Source organism: Zingiber officinale, chromosome 7A, assembly GCF_018446385.1.
Source record: "Zingiber officinale cultivar Zhangliang chromosome 7A, Zo_v1.1, whole genome shotgun sequence".
NCBI lineage: Eukaryota > Viridiplantae > Streptophyta > Magnoliopsida > Zingiberales > Zingiberaceae > Zingiber > Zingiber officinale.
Genome location: NC_055998.1, coordinates 127,197,484 through 127,208,351, shown reverse-complemented (window position 1 = coordinate 127,208,351; position 10,868 = coordinate 127,197,484). Strand labels below are relative to the sequence as shown.

The window sequence follows — 10,868 nt, the reverse complement described above, 5'->3', positions numbered from 1 at the left end:
ATTTACAAATAAGGAAAGTTTTTACCAAAAATTAAAACCATCCTTTTAAACTACAAATAAGGAAAGAGATTAATCTCTTCTCTTAATCTTTTGTAGAAAACTATAAAAGGAAATTTTTAATTTTTAAACTCTCTTTTAAAATCATGATATCCATATAAGAAATAATTTTAATAAAAATCCTTTCTAATATTCTAGTGGCCGACCACCTAAGCTTGGGACCCAAGCTTTGGCCGGCCACCTACATGTCTCATCCACTTGGTCTTGGCCGACCCTAGCTTGGGTTCCAAGCTAGCTTGGCCGGCCCCATTGGATGGGTAAGAAGGTGGGTATGCGGTGGGTATAAATCTCTATATACTAGAGGCTACGATAGGGACCGAGAGGAGGAATTGGTTTTGGTCTCCCGATGAAATTAAGCATCTCGTGTTCGCCCCGAACACACAACTTAATTTCATCAATAATAATTCATTCCACTAAATAACTATTATTGAACTACCGCACCAATCCCAAATTATATTTTGGGCTCCTTCTTATTATGAGTGTGTTAGTCTCCCTGTGTTTAAGATAACAAATGTCCACTAATTAAGTAAGTTACTGACAACTCACTTAATTAATATCTAGCTCCAAGAGTAGTACCACTCAACTTCATCGTCATGTCGGACTAAGTCCACCTGCAGGGTTTAACATGACAATCCTTATGAGCTCCTCTTGGGGACATTCTCAACCTAGATTACTAGGACACAGTTTCCTTCTATAATCAACAACACACACTATAAGTGATATCATTTCTCAACTTATCGGGCTTATTGATTTATCGAACTAAATCTCACCCATTGATAAATTAAAGAAATAAATATCAAATATATGTGCTTGTTATTATATTAGGATTAAGAGCACACACTTCCATAATAACTGAGGTCTTTGTTCCTTTATAAAGTCAGTATAAAAGGAACGACCTCAAATGGTCCTACTCAATACACTCTAAGTGTACTAGTGTAATTATATAGTTAAGATAAACTAATACCTAATTACACTACGACCTTTCAATGGTTTGTTCCTTTCCATCTTGGTCATGAGCTACTGTTTATAATTTATAAGGAACCGATAACATGATCTTCTGTATGTGACACCACACACCATGTTATCTACAATATAAATTAATTGAGCAACTACATTTATCATAAATGTAGACATTTGACCAATGTGATTCTTATTTCTAAATAAATGTTTATACCAAAAGCTAGGCTTTTAGTATACACTCTAACAGCCCCTGGCCCCGCAAGGGGATTCGTTCCGCGATTGCGCCCGAAAACGCTAAACGGGACGCCGGGAAAAATTTACTCATAAAATTGTAAAAAATTATGAAAATTACAAAAAATTATGAAAAATATATAATTTAGAATTATATATTAATTTTGTGATAGTCATGGCCCAAAAGACCCAATTGGATTGGAATAAATGTGTTGTAATTCATAATACGGCCTGCGTGCCGTTATGTGATGTGCGTGCTGTATTTTTTTTTTATTCGCGACCTGCGTGTCGTGCCTTTCTCTTATATTCTGGTTGTAAATTAGATTTAGACTCGAATGTAACTCGAGTTTCAAAATTGTAATGTACAAATTTGGAGCTGTGGAAGGTCCACTCGAGACGGAGTTACGAGGAGGGCGCGCGCAACACAAGGTGGTCAAAGGACGGAGCTTGAGAAGCTGTTAACCTTAGGTTGACCATCCGATCTTCTCATTGGCTTGAGAAGATCGTAGTAAGGGCCATGACATAATCACAAAAAAAAATTATTTAATTAATTGCTTTTGTGTGTATGTGATGCATGCTAGTTAATTAAGTAATTAATTAGTGTCTAACGATTAGATTAGATCTAAGTCGTGCACATGATGCACCCTTCGATTAGATTAGATCTATCGAGTATATGATACGCATCATCGTTTAGATTAGATCTAAATCGCGTCAACTCGTAATGCCTACCATGCCGTGATACCTACCACTACCTCAATCGCATGTTGTTGTTGAATCTGCCAAAGCAGAGCAACACTTACTATCTTGGTAGGGTACGGAGGGACAATCTTGGTCCCGCCTATCAACGCATGGGTGAGTACAACTCAATTAGATTAAGTAACTAGTTAACTCAATTTGATCGAGTTTAACTATAGGCATTATCCAATGATTGGTAGATAGGTCAAAATCACGTTTATATTAACTCTTGGGCGTATTAGCCAAAGCTAACTCGAGTTTTAATATAAATGCGGATCTTGATCCTATAAACAAGAGTTGCATAGAGATGTAATTGGTAAATTGTTACCTACCGATCATATTAAATCTTGGGCGTATTAGCCAAAGCTAACTCAAGGGTTAGTATGATGTGGATCTTGTCCCACATGAATTATATAATTCAGTGGGAGCATCATTTAGTTAAAGGCATAATTAAATGATTTAAAAAGAATATGATATTTATTTCTGCATTTATTTCTGTTGTAGATAACCATGACGTCGAATACGAACACTTTCTCTCTGCGTTCTGTCCTTAAGAAGGACAAGCTCAACGAAGCAAATTTCCTGGACTGGTACAGGAACATGAGAATAGTTCTCACCCAAGAACGTAAACTGTACGTTCTGGAGCAGCCCATTCCGGAGGCTCCTCCTGCCACTGCCACGCGAGCAGACCGAGATGCTTACAAGAAGCATCAAGATGACGCATTAGATGTGTCCTGTCTTATGCTTGCGACCATGAATTCTGAGCTTCAGAAGCAACATGAGTTGATAGGCGCTTACAATATGGTTGAACATCTTTGTCACCTATATCAAGGACAAGCAAGGCACTGGAAGAGGAACTCCAAAGGATACCTGGAAGATCTTAAGAAGAAGAGAAATAAGATTTCTACTTCAGGTATACATGTTATAGAAGTCAACCTCTCTATTTCTTCATCGTGGGTATTAGATACCGGATGTGTTTCGCACATTTGTACTAATGTACAAGCGCTGAGAAATAGCAGGGCATTGACGAAGGGTGAGTAGACCTACGAGTAGGCAATGGAGCACGGGTTGCTGCTATTGCTGTAGGAACTTACCATCTATCTCTGCCCTCTGGGCTTGTACTAGAATTAGATGATTGTTGTTATGTGCCTGCTTTAACTAAGAACATTATATCTGTTTTTTGTTTGGACAAGAAAGGTTTTTCGTTTATAATAAAGAACAAATGTTGTTCCGTCTATTTAAATGAAATGTTCTATTGTAGTGCACCTCTGATAAACAGACTCTATATTCTAGACCTTGAGAGTCCTATCTATAACATTAGTACCAAGAGGTTCAAGTCAAGTGACATGAACCAAACCTATCTCTGGCACTGTCGCTTAGGTCATATAAATGACAAGCGCTTATCCCAGCTCCATAAGGATGGTTTGCTGGACTCATTTGATTTTGGATCTTATGAGATATGTGAGTCATGCCTACAAGGCAAGATGACCAAGACTCCCATTAGTGGGCACGGCGAAAGAGTGATTGATTTGTTAAGACTCATACATATTGATGTATGTGGCCCTTTCAATGTCGCTGCTATAGGCGGTTATAGGTACTTCATCACATTTACTGATGACTTCAGTAGATATGGTTATGTGTACTTGATGACACATAAGTCAGAATCCTTTGAAAAGTTCAAAGAATTCAAGAATGAAGTACAGAACCAGCTTGGCAAGAGTATTAAGATACTTCGATCCAATCGAGGTGGAGAATACCTTAGCCATGAGTTCCGTAACAATCTAGCTGAGTGTGAGATTCTATCCCAACTCACTCCTCCTGGAACACCACAGTGGAATAGTGTATCCGAAAGGAGGAATCGTACCCTATTAGATATGGTGCGATCTATGATGAGTCACACAGATCTTCCGACATACCTTTGGGGTTATGCTCTAGACGCGACAGCTTTTATACTCAACCGAGTTCCATCCAAGGTCGTGATAAAGACACCATATAGGATATGGACTGGGAGAGATGCTCAGGTGTCTTTCATGAGGATTTGGGGTTGTGAGGCTTACGTTAGACGTCAAGTCTCAGACAAATTAGGACTCAAATCCGACAAGTGCTATTTCATTGGATATCTCAAGGAAACTAAGGGATATTACTTCTACATTCCCAGTCAGCACAAGGTAGTTGTGGCAAAGACTTGGATCTTTCTAGAAAGGGACTTTGTTTCTAGAAAGACTAGTGGGAGCGCGTTCGATCTTGAAGAAGTTCAAGATGCGAACAATAGCACTGAAGTCTCGATGGAAGTTGAACTGGAACCACAAAGTGTTGTGGATGATGTTGTTCCACAAGGAGTTGAGGAACAACAACCAGTTCAAGTAGACATACCTCTTCGCAGATCTGATAGGGTACGTCGTCAGCCTGAGAGATACTCATTTCTCTTGTCTGACCATGATGACGTTGTGCTCATAGAGGATGAGCCTACCACCTATCAGGAAGCTGTGATGAGACCAGATTCCGAGAAATGGCTAGAGGCCATGAGATCCGAAATAGAATCCATGTATACCAACCAAGTATAGACTTTGGTTGATCCACCTGAAGGAGTAAAACTCATTGGGTGTAAGTGGGTCTTTAAGAGAAAGACTGACATGGATAGACTTATCTATAAGGGTCGCTTGGTAGCTAAAGGTTTCAAGCAGATTCATGGTATTGACTATAATGAAACATTTTCTCCAGTAGCGATGTTTAAGTCCATTCGGATCATACTTGCTATTACAGCCTACCATGACTATGAGATATGACAGATGGATGTCAAAACTACGTTTCTGAATGGAAACCTACTCGAGGATGTGTACATGACACAACCTGAGGGTTTTGTAGATCCACAGCATACTAGCAGAGTATGCAAGCTGCATAGGTCCATTTATGGACTAAAGTAAGCTTCTCAGAGCTGGAATCTTCGATTCGATGATGCAATCAAATAGTTTAGTTTCATCAAGAACGAAGATGAACCTTGTGCCTACAAGAAAGTTGTAGAGAACACAGTTGTCTTCCTCATATTGTATGTGGATGACATACTGCTCATTGGGAAAGACATCCCTTTGCTACAGTCTGTGAAGACTTGGCTAGGGACTTGTTTCTCAATGAAGGACTTAGGTGAGGCATCCCGCATTCTAGGGATACAGATCTATAGAGATAGATCTAAGAGGTTGCTTGGCCTAAGTCAGAGTACATATATTGACAAGGTACTCCTTCGGTTTGCCATGCAGAACTCCAAGAAGGGATTTCTGTCGATGTCACATGGCGTGAGTCTTTCGAAGACTCAAGGTCCCTCTTCTAGAGAGGAGAGAGACCGCATGGATCAGATCCCTTATGCCTCAGCCATATGATCGATCATGTACGCCATGCTATGTACTCGACCTGATGTCTCGTATGCTTTGAGCATGACGAACAGATACCAGTCAGATCCAGGTGAAAGTCACTGGATAGCGGTCAAGAATATTTTTAAGTACTTAAGAAGGACTAAAGAATATTTCTTGATATATGGAGGTAATGATGAGCTAGCTGTAAAGGGTTACAGTGATGCTAGCTTCCAGACCGACCAGGATGACTATAGATCGCAGTCAGGGTTCATGTTTTGCATTAATGGTGGTGTTGTGAGTTGGAAGAGTTCGAAGCAGGACACAGTAGCTGATTCTACAACAGAGGCCGAGTACATTGCTACATCAGAGGCAGCAAAGGAGGCAGTTTGGATCCGCAAGTTCATCACTGAACTTGGGGTGGTTCCTAGCATTGCTAACCCCATTGAGCTCTATTGTGACAACAATGGAGCTATAGCACAGGCGAAGGAACCTCGTTCACACCAGCGGACCAAACACATACTACGGCGCTTCCATCTCATTCGAGAGATCATCGAGAGAGGAGATGTGAAGATTTGCAGAGTACCTACAGAGGCTAACATCGCAGATCCCTTGACCAAGGCTTTGGCACAGAGGAAGAATGATGGTCACACTAGGTCATTAGGGCTTAGAGCCTACACTGATTGGCACTAGTGCTAGTGGGAGATTGTTAGCTAGAGCCCTAGAGACAATCATTTGATGATTATATTTTGGACTTATTGTATCATATTTTATATTATTAAAGGTATTTTTTGTTTTTGGTTATTATACTTACTTGTATTGGTGCCAAATAAACTAAGTATAATAACGTCCTTGAGTAGAAGGTTCTTACCTATATCAATCGGTTAGTTGAATCGATAGTGAGATGATATAGGGAACACTACTCTTAATCATTCCTAGTCGAGTATTAACATTCAGGGACAATGTTAATGCAATAAGACTAGCATGTAGGTCAACTCGATGACTTGATCTCACAAGTCATGGATATAGAGATATCAAGTTGACACATGGGTATGCATTAGAGAATGTATACTGAATGACCCGCCATGAGAAAGTATCATGAAGCGTTATATGAGTGTCATATACTTTCTCATGTGACTATTAGTATGACTATTGGTCCTTAGACCTGAAGTCACCATGGTTCCCTACATAAGGAGTTATGTACTTTGGTTTCGTCAAACGTCACCCGTAACTGGGTGGACTATAAAGGCGATTACTGGGTATATAACGAATTATGCAGAGGGATGTAAGTGATGTAGATGGGATCTATCCCTCGCATATGACGGGAGCGACATCGGTATTCTTGATAGAGTTAGACCACGAAGTGCATGGCCATGCCCAAATGAGTCAACATGAGATGTTGAGCTCATTTGATCGAGTGAGTCTACTTGGAGTTCAAGATTTAGATTGATTAGAGGATGACACGGTCTATGCCTCACATTGATCAATCTAGATGTCTATGATAGAAGGACAATGTCACATATTGTGAGGAGTCACAATTAGTAGTCACAAGGTGATGTTGGATCTCAACATTCTTGTAACTTGGGTAGCAATGATGTATTGCTAGATGCCGCTCATTGCTTATGTTTCTAAAGGAGTTTAGAAACATTGTCAACGTTACAAGAACCTATTGGGTCACACACAAAGAATAAGTGGATGGAGATTAGGTTCATATGATGAACCAATTGGATTAGGTTCATATGATGCACCAAAGATTGGATTCAAATTAGACTTATTGAGTTAGACTCAATTAGATTCAATTGTTGAATGAGTCTAATTTAAATTTGATTCATTGAGTCAATTTATATTAATGAATTGAGATTCATTAAATTAAAATTGACTTGAACCAACCAAAGGTTGGTTTTAACTCAACAAGGAAGAGAATTGGTCAATTTTGACTTGATCAAATGGAAGTTGAAACATCAAGTTTGACTTGATGTATTGCCACATCATGAAGGTTGACTCATCCTACATGGCATGACTAACCTTGCCACATCATCTCCACCTCATCATGGTGTGCCACCTCATGGAGGTTACACACCATTCCATTTAATGTGGTCGGCCACATTAATGAGGGGAGTTACATGTGTGTGGCCAACCACATAAAGAAAAAGAGTTTCATTTTGTGGCATTGATTTTGTGGTGTTGAATGCTTCTTCCTCCTTAGCTCTCTTCCTCCTCCCTCTCCTCTTTCTTGGCCGTGAGTTTCAAGGAAGAAACAAGGTGAGTGGTTTTGAGTTTCATGAAAGAAAATAGAGTGATTGTCACATAGAAGAAGAAGAAGAGTGTTCTTGTATTTCATCTTCTCTATTTTTCTTTCCAATCCCATCCGAGAGTCCTAGAAAGTGCTAGCACACTTGTGGTGCTTTCTTCTCCATCCTTGTGTGTTAGAGAACATACCTTATTCGTGTGGATACTACTAGAGGATTGTCTACGTTGACAATCTTGAGATCCGGCGTACCTTGGACTTGCGGGATTACGAAAAGGGCACGCATCGAAGGTATAAATCTTTCTTCATGTAGATCTAGGAGTAGATCTAAGTTGTAAACTCGTACTCGTAAATTTTGTTCTATACTCTTCACACGGATCCGTTGGTTAGGGTGATTCGGGGTTTCCGCGACGCGGAAAAGTGATTTTCGCGGCCCGAAAAACCCAACACTATCGACCCACCACGTCTTCCCACTAGTTGTCAGGTCCGCAGACCTAATTAGTCTTTGGTAAGTTATCAGGTTTCGCAAACTTAGCCGAATATTGGGTCACTCCTTGACCTATCTGAACTTTGTGTCAGTTATCAGGTCCTCAGGCCTAACTGGACTTTAACCTGGTGTTAGGTCCTCTAGATCCGACAATTTTTGCACACTTAGTAATAAGGTTAGATAATACAATATTTAACTTTAATTCATTTGTCATCCATCAAAATATAAATTTGATCATTGGTGCTAACTGCACCAACTGATATGTCAAGAATCGTTGATTCGACGATTATGAATCGTTGAATCGACGATTCTGAATCATGGTCTAACCTAATTAAAATCAAATTGATCACAATGAATTTATTAAAACAAAATTATTCTTTTTTTTTTTACCAACCAACCACCCTAGATGCCCGTTTTAATGGTTACTATATATATATATATATATTTTTATGTTAACTGACCCACGATTGACCTGCTGGTAAATTCTGGAAGCATTGATGACTCTTGGTCAGTAGTCAGTATCATGAGTAATTTGAGCACCATGAACATTTGATGTGCGCTAAGAGAAAACCAAATCCTCATTACATGAGTATACTACCCTGTTGCTTACCATCACATTGAACAATTAAGTTATCCTTGGAAACATCATTATTATCTACGGTTCTAGATCTGATCCTGCCATGATATGCTTTCTCAATACTAATCTTTCTTCAGAAGATGAATCGCTGCTCAGCGATATCTAGGTACTTTATTATTATTTTTTTTGAACTTTTCATTTTTCTTAATGATTCCTACACATTGGTGTAGTTTCAACATACCATTCTTATGCTATCGACATGCATCTGAGATATTATAGGTATTTTTTTTGTAAATTAATCCATATTAATCTTTATTATTTAGAAATTTTAATTTGAAAGCATTATTTGATATGTTAATTGTATTATTTTTAATCAGAAAGGTTAGTCTATTTATTTGTATTACATATTTAAGATGTACATTAAATTATGATATTATTTAAGAGTTGTTTTGAAAAAAATATAATCGCATAAAAAATAACTGAATTCATATTTGTCTCTGATGGAGGGCAATTCAGTCATTATGTCATTCACAAAAGTTAGGGTTTGTGATGCTCCTCTGTCTTTATAATGTTAACACACCGCTTCCACCTTCACCCTGCCACCCACCATGCCGATGCTCACCATCCGTCTTTTAATGCCCTTGAAGCCTACAAGGTGGGCACTCTCAATTCATGTTTCCTTCTCCTTTGCCTTTCGTCTTCGATTGGCTGATGATGCAATAGTATTGTCCGTACCATCTGAGATCTGGCGACTCCTCTGATGCGCTTTTTTTCCCCCACTTATTTCTGACTTTTGAGGCCTTTCGTTTTTGATCGATTTTGGATCGGATTAGGAAACGAGCAATTTTCTTCTGACGTTACTGGTTTGAAATATCTCTTTGATTCTTTGGTAGCTACAGGAAGGCAGTGAAACCAAAGTTTCTTGCGAGTTTTTTTCTCTTGCTTTTGAACTTACTCTTTTAGTTCGCTCTTAAAGCCAACGAGTGTTCTGAATCTGTCTTTCTTCTTCTTTTCTTTCTTATTTTCAGTCATTAGATTGGCCGATGATGTGATATTATTGTTCGTACCATTTGAGATTTGACGACTATGTCATCTCTTTGATGCTCTTTCGACTTCTGAGGCCTTTTATTTGAGTTTTGTCTTTCGATGCAATCGTATTTGCTCAGAATTTCTGTAATAGCGAAAAAGACAAATAAACAATTTTCTTTCTTTAGAGTTTCTTCACTTATGGAGAAGATCTGAGTTTCTTCACTTATTTCACTTATGGAGTTCGGATTTTCTGTCCTCAATTTTTTTTATTTTTATATTTTTTATATTTTGCATATTCCAAGGATATTACATATATTTTAAGGATATCATAATGTCTTGAAAAATAATTTGATATTAGTAGTGAACACGTTGATAGAAAAATTTAAGGACAGGAATTCGAACTATCTGTCCTGTCTCACAAGTACAATTAGTTTTGATTTCCAATTTTTTTTACAGAACCCCTAGATTTGGGCTTAGTAGAAAACTCAAATGAAAAAACAAAAAAATAAGATTTCATAAGAATCAGTTTGGATTCTCTGTCCTCAAGTTTCTTTGTGTTGTCGTATCTTCTATCTGATCCAACATGTCATTTTTAAGATGTATATAATATTCTTATGATGTGTATGATATCCTTAAGATGTAATATATATTTAAGGACAATTAACCTTGTGAATCATCACGCAGAGGATATTACACACATCATGACCTTTGTGGTTCTTCACATAGGGAGAGAGGCAATTTAACCATTCATATCTAAAAAGCTCAAATAAAGAGGTGGAGATAGATCATAAATCATCTATCTTAATCCCCATTTTTTCTAAGACCGATCATTAGGGAATGTTCATCGAACTATCTGCATCCACAAATACTCTAGCAACATTATAGATATAATTGCACGTATTATCAAAACATTATCGATATAATTGCACGTATTATCAAAGTATCACTGTGTGGGATAATTATGTCTTTTAAGTTTCTAGGACTAAATCTCAAGATGGGCCCGACCTCTACTTCGAGCACGTGAATGGTTGTGCATTCCTTTCGACTATACAAGAGATCGATTGAAATCACCTGTAGTAACTCTTCTAAAAATCATGGGGTATTATCATATGAAGTCTTGGGGTCGAAACTTGACATGACCGAATATTACTTTTCCTATGTCTTGGTCATTTGTACTAATGACTAGTAGTCATCTGTGAT

The 10,868-nt window shown here is 38.3% G+C and overlaps 2 non-coding genes across 2 annotated transcripts; both read left to right on the top strand.

Moving 5' to 3' along the window:
- Positions 1–9,345: 9,345 nt before the first annotated feature.
- Positions 9,346–9,441, top strand: LOC122003323. The gene has a single exon (XR_006117956.1). It is a non-coding gene; the product is annotated as a small nucleolar RNA snoR117 (small nucleolar RNA).
- Positions 9,442–9,677: 236 nt separating this feature from the next.
- Positions 9,678–9,763, top strand: LOC122003324. Its single transcript, XR_006117957.1, has one exon. It is a non-coding gene; the product is annotated as a small nucleolar RNA snoR117 (small nucleolar RNA).
- The last annotated feature ends 1,105 nt before the right edge of the window (positions 9,764–10,868 follow it).